Source organism: Microtus ochrogaster, unplaced genomic scaffold (genome assembly GCF_000317375.1).
Source record: "Microtus ochrogaster isolate Prairie Vole_2 unplaced genomic scaffold, MicOch1.0 UNK8, whole genome shotgun sequence".
In the NCBI taxonomy this organism is placed as follows: Eukaryota; Metazoa; Chordata; class Mammalia; order Rodentia; family Cricetidae; genus Microtus; species Microtus ochrogaster.
In genome coordinates, this window is record NW_004949106.1 from 8,507,486 (window position 1) to 8,517,547 (window position 10,062).

Genomic DNA, 10,062 nt, shown 5'->3' on the forward strand with positions numbered 1-10,062 from the left:
TGCGCCACCACCGCCCTGCTGTTTAGATATTTCTATGACTTTAACGAGCTGCACATATTGTTTAGTGCTTTGAGCTTTTTAGATCAATCATATTATACATATTCTCTTTACAGTCTTTTTGCTTTTAAGGGTAAATGTTACATTTGGAATTCTGTATTGCTCTTTTCCGTATCTTGAAACATCTGTTAAAAATAAATATCAAGACAAGGGTGGATTCTATGCTTATGACGCCAAGGGGAAATCCATCCGTCAGCGTGTGTGGAACCCCTCTGAGTATGCCCCAAGAGTTATAAGAAATCAGATATGTTTTCAATCTCTTGCCAAACAGAACACAGATTAATTAACAAATGCTTAGTGCGTTAGGGACCCAGGTTAGCCACATAGCTCTCTCCTGTTCTCCCTCAGCCCAGGAACCGGAGCTGAAGGATCCAGAAATGGCTCTGCTGGAGGCTTTTTTCTTTCCATCCATGTGTTAAACACACACCTTTTATCCCAGCAGCCACACTAGTTAGCCACAGAGGCCAGGTGGTGGTGCATGCCTTTGATCCCAGCACTAGAGAGGAATATAAGACAGGAGGACACAGGTCTCAAGCACAGTCTCAGTCTGAGGATGCCTAGAGGCAGGATTGCCATTTCAGTTTCAGGTAGAGGTAAGAGTCAATGGGTGGCCACTTTGGTTTTCTAGTCTTCTGCTGGAGCCCCAATATCTGTCTCTGGGTTTTAATCATTTGTACGACATCTGGAGCCCAACATTTGGAATACAAATTCATGAAAGAAAAACCATTTGCCTGTGGCTGTACAGCCACTGGTACGGGCCAGAGGTCCACGTGGCTGGAGTCACCACCCGACCGGCTAGGTTTTTCTTTCTTCTCTCCTGGTCGGCTCTCCCTGAGTCCCCTTCTTGGGCTGTTGCCAAACCACATAGCTGCCTTGAAATCCAGTAAAGCTTTTTATTGTTCTACGCAGCAGCAATAAATCTCACATCTTCGACAACATAGTGGGAAATTTGCCGAGAAAATTGGAAAACCTTAAGGGGAGAATTAGTTAAAAGAGTTTTTTTTTCTCACATCCAAAAATGGGAAATATTACAGTAGAAGGAGTGTTGGATCTCGGTAGGAAATACAGTGGACGATTTGAAAATGGGACAGTTAAATGAGAAGATAACTGATTTAGATAGGGTTTATACAATGTCAGTTGTAAACATTATCAACATTATCATTTTGAGCACTGAGAAAGTTGGTTACTCTGAGTGCTAAGGCACAGGCCTTAGAAAAACTTAATGAAACAGATCACAGAGATATTCAAATTCAGGCAGAGGAATTTAATGGAGTATTAATTTCAACCCTTCATTAAAAGGTTGGAGAGGAGCAGCCTAAGGTTTTCAAACAGAAATTATCAAATGGCAGAGGCTCTGTCACAGATAACTGGACTCTTGGGCCACTGTCAGATTGAAGGAGATTCAAGGAAGCAATAGTCTCATATGGCATGCATTCACTTTTTGTGAAGAAAAATGTTAAACTCGTGGTCAGTTTGTAATAGTATTATCCCTAACGACTAGATAGAGTTGGTTAAAGCTGTTTTAAAGCCTGGTCACAATTACAATGAAGAACCTGGTTCAGAGAAGACACTAAGATGATTGAACAACAAAGTACAACTAGAGGTGTGGAAATCTCCCAGGATCAACTTCTTGGAGAAGGAGATTATGCTAATGTACAAATGCAATTCCTATATGATGGTCACATCCTGGCTTTATGCTGTGCAGCAGCTTTGAATGGTTGGGACAGAATTGAAGAAGGAGAGAAGATCGAATCATTTATTAAAGTCATACAGGGTCCAAAAGAAACCTTCATGGATTTCGTACAAAGACTGACATCAGCAGCAAATAGAATGGTACCAAATTCAGAAGCTAGACAAATAATAACTGAACTTCTGGATTTTGAAAATGCTACTTCTCAATGCAAAAGGGTAATTAGGCCATTAGAGACAAGATCAGCACCCTTGGAAGATTGGATCTGAGATACAATTAACACTGAACTTCATAACCATAATGAAGTACGAATAGGAGAGGTGATTTCCAGAGGTTTGAGAAAAAATTGAAATGTCAAGTATTATAATTGTGGCAAACAAGGACACTTTAAAAGGCTTGTAAACATTTCTAGAAACAATGTTTATTCTAAGCATAATTCAAACAAAATGCCACCCCATTATGGATTATGCAGAAGGTGTGGAAAACACAGGCATTGGACTAATGAATGTAGATCAACCAGAGACATTCAAGGCAATCCTTTGCCATTGGGTAACTCCAGGAGAGGCCTCTCACAGACCCCTATGCCAACTCCGGTTCAGTCATTTCTTGCCATCATAGAGGAAATTCCTTCCCAGAACAATTAAAGAAACCAATACCTATTATAAGAAATTGTACTGCTTTGGATGATAGAACAGCTATAGAAAAGAGAACAACAACAAAAAAAATCAGGAGACACCATAAAGCAAGTACTTTGGCAAGCTTCCATGAATAAACAAAGACCAAAATTAAAAATAGGAAAAAATTACGTTATCATTGAAGGTCTGGTAGACCCAGGTGCAGATGTAACAATAATCTCACCAGAATCTTGGCATCCAAATTGGCCTCTTCAGGAGGTAAATGTTCAGTTTTTAGGGATTGGAACTTTATCTCAGGTAAAGCAGAGTGCAAGATCAGTTGAACGTATAGGGCTGGAAGGACAGAGAGGAAAATTAGAGCCATAGATTGCTAGCATGGCAATGAATTTGTGGGAATGTGATTTGTTATAGCAATGCAATACTCACATTAACATTTCCTCAATCTTAGAAACAACCTATAGATTAACATATGCTTCTGGGGAAAATATTACAATATATTTTAAAGAACAGGTTGAACAGGAAGAGAACACAACAGTTGCTAATCTTCCAAAGGCACCAACAGGTCTACCTTTAAAATGGTTGACAGACAACCCTGTATGGGTTGCACAATGGCCTTTAACAACAGAGAAAATGAAGGCTTTAGAACAGCTCGTACAGGAGCAACTAAATGCTCAGCATATTGAAGACTCAACCAGCCCTTGGAATTCTCTCATATTTGTTATTAAAAAGAACTCTGGAAAATGGAGATTTAAGAGCTGCTTATAAGGTAACTCAGCCAATGAATTCTCTACAGGCTGGAATTCTTTGCCTTCCCTATTACCTAAAGGATGACCTCTTATAGTTATTGATTTTAAAAATTGATTCTTCACTATATCTTTACAAAAAATGCAGAGAAAATTTTGCATTCACAATACCAACTTATAACAATTCTCAGCCTGCTAAAAGATATCAATAGGAGGTCCTCTCACAAGGAATGTTAAATAGCCCCACCCTGTGCCAATAGTTTGTATGGCAGTCATCGGAAATTATGCATAAGCAATTTCCTGAATCTATAATTTACCATTTCCCGGATAACAGTTTATTATCTGATTCTAATGTAGATACTTTAGAAAGAATATTTGAAGAAGTAAAGAAAATTTTGCCTTATTGGGGATACAAATTGCTCCTGAAATACAAAGAAGAGATTCTATTAATTATTTAGGCTATAAAATAGATTTACAAAACATGAGGCCCCAAAAGGTGCAAAATAGGAGGTTGTAGACTCTTAATGGCTTCCAAAGATTGCTAGGAGATATTTCCAATCTATGGCCCACTATTGGGATAAAACTTGATGAACTGATTAGTTTAAACAAAATCTAAGATGGTGACAAGGACTTAAATAGTTCCAGGAAATTATCAGCCAAGTGCTGAGAGAGAATTGGCTTTGATAGAAGAGAAATTACAGAAGGCACATGTGGATCCAATGTTTAATTGCATTGTGGTCACATTCTCCTACAGCATTCTCCTACAGGATTTTAATGCAGAGGGAAGATACTATCTTTGAATTGATCTTTTATTGCATAAACCAAGTAAAAAATTAAAAATTTATGTGCAAAAGGTCTCTGAGTTAATTCTAAAAGGAAAATTGAGATTTCATCAATTAGCAGGAATAGACCCTGCAGAAAGTATATTACCTTTTAAGAATGATGAAATTGACACATTATGGAGAGAAAGTGAACCTTGGTAAAGAGCTTGTAGTAATTTTTTGGGAGAGATTAACAACAACTATCCCCAAAAGCAAGAGAATTCAACTTATAAAGAGAACTAGTTGGATCCTTCCCCACATTATAGAGGACACACCAATAACTGATACAAATAAATTAGGAAAGACAGATTAAAAATCAGAAAACTTAAGTGAATCAAAGCCTTTATGGTTCTGTCCAAAAGTCACAATTATATGCTATGGTATGTTAAAGAACCTCTCAACAGAGTTACTGATTCACAATATGCAGAAAGAGTTGTAACCACTGAATTTATACCAGATGATGCAGAATTGACTATTATTTATTCAGTTACAAGAAATAATCAGAAATATGAATCACTCCATATGCATAACACACATCATGGGTCTGCCAGGTCTTGTAGTACAAGACAGTGCAAAAATAAATCAATTATTGGTTGGAAATGTGCTGAAGGTCTCAGAATTTCAGTTAAAAAAAAAAACCACACTGGTGTAGGAGTTCCTTCTGTTTGTGTGTTGCTTTCATTGGTTAATGACTAAAGAAACTACCTCGGCCTAGTTGATAGGGTGGAACTTAGGTAGGCGGAGAAAACAGAACTGAATGCTGGGAGGAAGAAGGGGCAGAGTCAGAGAAACCATGGATCCTTCACCGGAGATGGACACCGGTTAGAATCTCCGGTAAACCACTGGTATGTGGCGATATACAGATTAACGGAGATGGGTTAAACTAATATGTAAGAGTTAGCCAATAAGAAGTTAGAGCTAATGGCCAAGTGGTGTTTTAATTAATACAGTTTCTGTGTGGTTACTTCAGGTGTAAGCTAGCCAGGTGGCTGGAACAAACAAGCAGCCCCTCTCCCTTGCAACAACACACCATGTCAACAGCAGAAGTTTGAAAAAATACTTTTCCATCACATGGCAACAAGTCAAGGAAATTATAAGAAAATGTCCTACCTGTTCTTTGTATAATCAGATACCACTACCTGCAGGAAGTAACTCAAAGGGTACTCAAAGGAATGAAATCTTGCAGATGGATGTGTTCCATTTTGTAGAATTTGGAAAACTAGACCATGTATACCACTGATCCCTATTCAGGTTTTCAATAGGAAAAACTTTTTTAATATGATAAGACTTGACTAGCATTATATACATCATAATGGATATGGAATTGCAAAAAATATGTTTAAGAGCATACACTTGCAACAATATGTATTCAGTCAGCAGAAGAATTAGATGCACTGATTTCTTAAATGAGTAACATCGTTACGTAAATAAAACCACAACTTTTATTAAAGAACATTTTACACGGAAGACTTCTGAATGACCACACAGCTACCCCCCTTCGCAACGGTGAATTCATTCTCACCTGCGGATTTCAAGACTGCGTATTTTTTGGTATTGTTCATCCTTTCAAAAATTTGTAGTTGTTTTCTACTTTAACTTTATTTTTGAAATGATGACTTAGAAAGAACTATATTGTGGGCTGAGGATGCAGCTCAGTCAGTATAGTGCTTACCAGACATGCCTGGGGCCCTGGGATCCATTCCCAGCAATAATAACCTGGTGTGGCGGCATATTCCTATAACACCAGCACTGTGGAGGTGGAAACAGGAAAGCAAGGTTCTCCTCTACCTCAGAGGGATTGAGACCAGGCTGAGATACATAAGACCCTGTCTACCTTACTAACTAAACATTAGGATGCAGTTACCAAGTTGCATTCGAGTATCATTTCGTGTGTTTATGCGCACGTATGCATAGCATGATCCAATATTTGTAGATGCGTGTGTGTGTGTGTGTGTGTGTGTGTGTGTGTGTGTGTGTGCCTATGGAAGCCCACAGTTGAAGCTGGAGGTTCCCTTAGATCTCTCCAGTTCGCTGTAGCAGTGTCTCTCACAGAACCTGAAGCTTGCTCTAGCTGCTCTAGCTAGCCAGACTGTCCTGAGAATTCACCTCTACCCCCCAATGCTGGAAGTACTGGAAGACAGCTATGTTTGCCTTTTGTATGAGTCCCGGGGTTATGCAGGGCTTTATGCGATAAACCCTTCCCCCTACACACACACACACACACACCCCTTCTGCTATTATTGCCATTCCCTTACCTGCCCCCTAGCTCGGGTCATGCTAACTAAAAGGCATGTGTAGGGAACATGACTCCACGCTAATTGTGAGAAACAGAAAACAAAACTTTTATTTCCAAATTACCCCGGGCAAAAAGCACGAACACTGAGTCCTGCTGACCTCATTAGGTCACAGGCTGCATTTTAACAAGGATATTTACAAGTGCTCCTACCTGGAGAAAGTTCTCTGTGTGTGCCATTCTTGCCTTTAAAGCCAAAGGTGTTTGTTTTTAATTGATTACACGTTTAACTTTTGAGCAGTTTCGGGGGTGACTTGAAATAGAACAAGACTTTTTTTTTCTAATTATTATTCAGGGTCGAAATAAAAGAGGAAATGTTTTTATAATGATTCACCCCGATTGCTTGTATTTTGTTGGCTTTTTTGTTTCTAAAAAGAAATAAGCATTTTTCTCTCCCAGAGTGGTTTTACTCCAAGTATAGCTATAACTTAAATCAGTGATAATGAATTTCACACTACAGAGCTTGAATCTAGGCTACGGTTACCACACAAGTGGTGGTTGAGTTCAAAACTTGCCAAGAGGAGGTATTTATTCTATTCAAAACAGGTAGCTTTATTCATCTTGTATGACTTACGTCATGACTAGGAATTAACTTCAAATTAGCATGAAAGCCCTTAAAAATTAAGTTAATAAAACAGAAAACGGGCAGGAGGCAGAGGCAGGCGGATCTCTGTGAGGTCGAGACCAGCCTGGTCTACAAGAGCTAGTTCCAGGGCAGGCTCCAAAACCACAGAGAAACCCTGTCTCGAAAAACCAAAAACAAACAAACAGAAAACGGGTTGAGCAGGGGTTAAAATGGGCTTTCCTGTTGCCTGCATTTTCCCTTATACTTTCATAGGCCTGGCTGAGGTCATCCAGTTAGTTCATCAGCCAAGAGTAGGGGTCTGTTTTCTGCCTTAGATTGTTAGGAGCGGACCCAAGCCTTACCAACTTATCGAAATTGGGAATTAAGGGCAAAGAGCCAAAAAACGTTCCATTCCCCACAAGTGGCCTGTCCGCAGGGCCTCAAGCCGCCGTGCTTTTGAAGGGAACACCCTCACACAGTGGGCAAACTTCCACGCGTTCAGTGCTAGTTTTGAGGATGGAAATCTCCAAAGGACACGTTGTGCTCTCTCATGCGTTTCCTCTGGATTTTCTTTCTCACGTCTGACGGTCCCTGTGATTTCACCAAAGCCAGGTTACAGGTTTAGGTGACACCCGCCCATGCAGTCCACACCCGCTGCCTTAGGCACATCTCACTCAACCAGACTTCAAAGCATAGAAAGAATTACAAGGAAGGGACAGAGATTTGTCTAAATATAGTCCCGGTCTGTTTACATTCAAGAAGGGGTTCCCCGAGGCAGTCAACACAACCCCCTGCCGACGAGCATCTCTCAAACTGCTCCCTGGCTTCTTGACAGCTACGCCATCTACCCGTGGGACCTGGGCCTCTGCTTTCGACCATCCTCAAGTCTGTCCATTCAACCTAGAGCCTAGTAGCAGAACCGAAAGGAACCAAGCCGGGGAAGAAAGTTGCTTGCTACTCATCTTCCCGCGCCGATCTCTTGCAGGCTGCTCCTGCAGAGCTAAGGGGGCCGCGGGACCGTCCCGGCTGGCGACTCGGGCTCGGTCCCCGTGGGCACGGCCAGGCCGGGGCGGCCTCGCTGCCGTGGCCCGGGACCTCGCAGGCCCAGCCTCGGAGGCCAGCAGCCTTCGGCCGGAGACCGACTCACCTGCCCTCCGCGGAGGCGATGGAGCGCGCGCCGCTCGCGGGGACTCAGATGCGCGGAGGAGGAGACGCTGGCGCGGGGACACCGGGGAGGGGTGGCGCAAGCAGGAAAGAGGATTACCTAAGAGGGGATGCGGAGCCCAGAAGCAGGCTGCAGACTTTCCTTCTGAAACGGAAGAGGCGGAGGAGGGGCGAGCGAGGAGGAGGAGGAGGAGGGGAGTGCCAACGCCAGGAGGTAGTCGCGTGGGGACCCGGCGCCGGCGTCCTGGGGCGGGCGCAGCCGGAGGGCGAGCGGCCTGGAGGACCGCGGAGGTCACCGCTGCGAAGCCGGGGAGGTGCCCTGCCTCTCTTGGCTGCGAGTCGGGCAGCCCAGTTGCTGCCAGGTCCCCGCCCCTTCTCTTTCCCCTGGCTGGTGGCGTGGAAAGGCGCGGTGACGCCTGTGACTTCTGGGGCGGGTAAGGGCATCCCACGCCTGCTGGAGTCTGGCGTCCACGACGTCACAAGCACAGTGAATTACATGGGTGGGCCAGGAAGCCCAGGGTCGCCTCATCCACTGTTCAAGGCGTGCGTGGTTTCTTCCGAACCCACCCACAGACTCTGGAGAATATTCTTCCTCCTTCATTCATGAGGACTCTGGTATTGTGGATTTGACGGACGGGTTGGAAGCTGTGGCGCTGGACTTCTTGCTAGCGATGTTCGAGTCCCCCTGTTCTAATAGAGATGTCTAAGTTTGCTGCATGTTCCTTTAGTCAAAGCAATGTCTTCTGGGCACATGCCTTCTATTAGCTGGCCAAGGGCCGGCCAGGCAGGAAGACCTTCTTGGATAGGGAACTCGTCTCTCACTGCATCTCTTTAAAGTGGTACTCTGTGTGCCCTAAAGATCGCTGGGAATGGTAGGTGGAAATGGATGGTCTGTATGGGTGATGGACAGCAAGGGTGGGGCTTTTAAAAAGGGCAACATAAAACTTTGGGTTCAAAGGCGCTCAGAGTCTCTGTGAGTGCAGCGGGCCTTCTAAGGCAGCGCTCCATAGCCTTTTTTACTTTATACAAGTTGGGCAGGAGAGCACCGCAAAGCCCCGAAGAAACCTGGGGAAGAGGCAGCCCTCCCAGGAGGCAGCTGGAGCTGGACCATCTTCCACAGTTCTAGGGAGCAGGTTTTCTCGTGGACCTTCCCCGACACCGCCATTCATCTGCAAATCTCCAACAACTAGGAGCCGCTAGAACGGGAGCCTGGGGCAGTACTGTGAAAAGGACAGCCTGTGGTTTAAAATGGTCATCTCTCCAGTGTAACTAACTCAGCTGGCTCCTGTAGGGCGCACCCATTGCCAGCGTTCATTCCTTCCCAGGCTCGGTGGATTCAGCCTTCTCTCTCAGATCATCTTTTTATTTTATTTTTACTTCCTCACATAGAGTCTCACTTTATAACTCCTGCCGGCCTCAAATTTGTGATCCTCCTGCTTCTGCCTTCTAGGTGTTGGGAGTACCCAGATGTGTGCCGCCCGGCCTAGATTCTCGGGGTGTCCTTTAGATCTATTCTCCTAAGTCCCTCTTTGCTGTTACTACTGCTATTAATTATGAAATCAGATCTATGACAGCAAAACCAATATATATATATATATATATATAAATTTTATATTGGGGAGGGGGTAGAGTAGGAGCCATGCATCTAGCCCACTTCTACTGCTATTGTGGGGACCATGATGCAACATCCCAGTGAGCCTATTGCTTGCTTAGAAGCCTTCATTAGCTTCTGATCTCTGGCAATGCTAGGTGCAAGTTCCCGGTGACCAAGGTTCATTGTCCCCTCTTATCTGTCAACTTTGCCACTCACATTTATTGACCCTTTCACCAAACCTGGTCTAGATGTCAGTCCATAAACATTTATAATTCCAAGTAAGCCATAACTGCCTGAGAAAGATACCAGGACGATGAATGTTCATGACTGTAGCAATTAAGCCGTACAGGGGTTAATTTCGCTCGAGTATGTAGTCTTCAGTGAGGCTATTTGAAGCCGGGAACCTAGCTCCAGTGCTCACTGTGGTACCCACTTATCATTTTAATCCCTCTCTCAGACTGTTACGATGTCAATGAAAAGCGTTGCCCACAAGTTCACAC

At 43.5% G+C, this 10,062-nt stretch overlaps 1 protein-coding gene across 3 annotated transcripts in view; it reads right to left on the minus strand.

The window, feature by feature from the left end:
• The window catches only part of Inpp1 (inositol polyphosphate-1-phosphatase), a 33,365-nt gene extending 23,862 nt beyond the window's left edge, over nucleotides 1-9,503 (minus strand). The window contains exon 1 of one of the 3 annotated variants that reach the window (XM_026788856.1): nucleotides 8,069-9,503. The gene's annotated coding sequence lies outside the window, so the exon portion shown is untranslated. The other 2 variants (XM_005366374.3, XM_026788857.1) reach the window with 2 other exon arrangements.
• Between the last annotated feature and the right edge of the window lie 559 nt (nucleotides 9,504-10,062).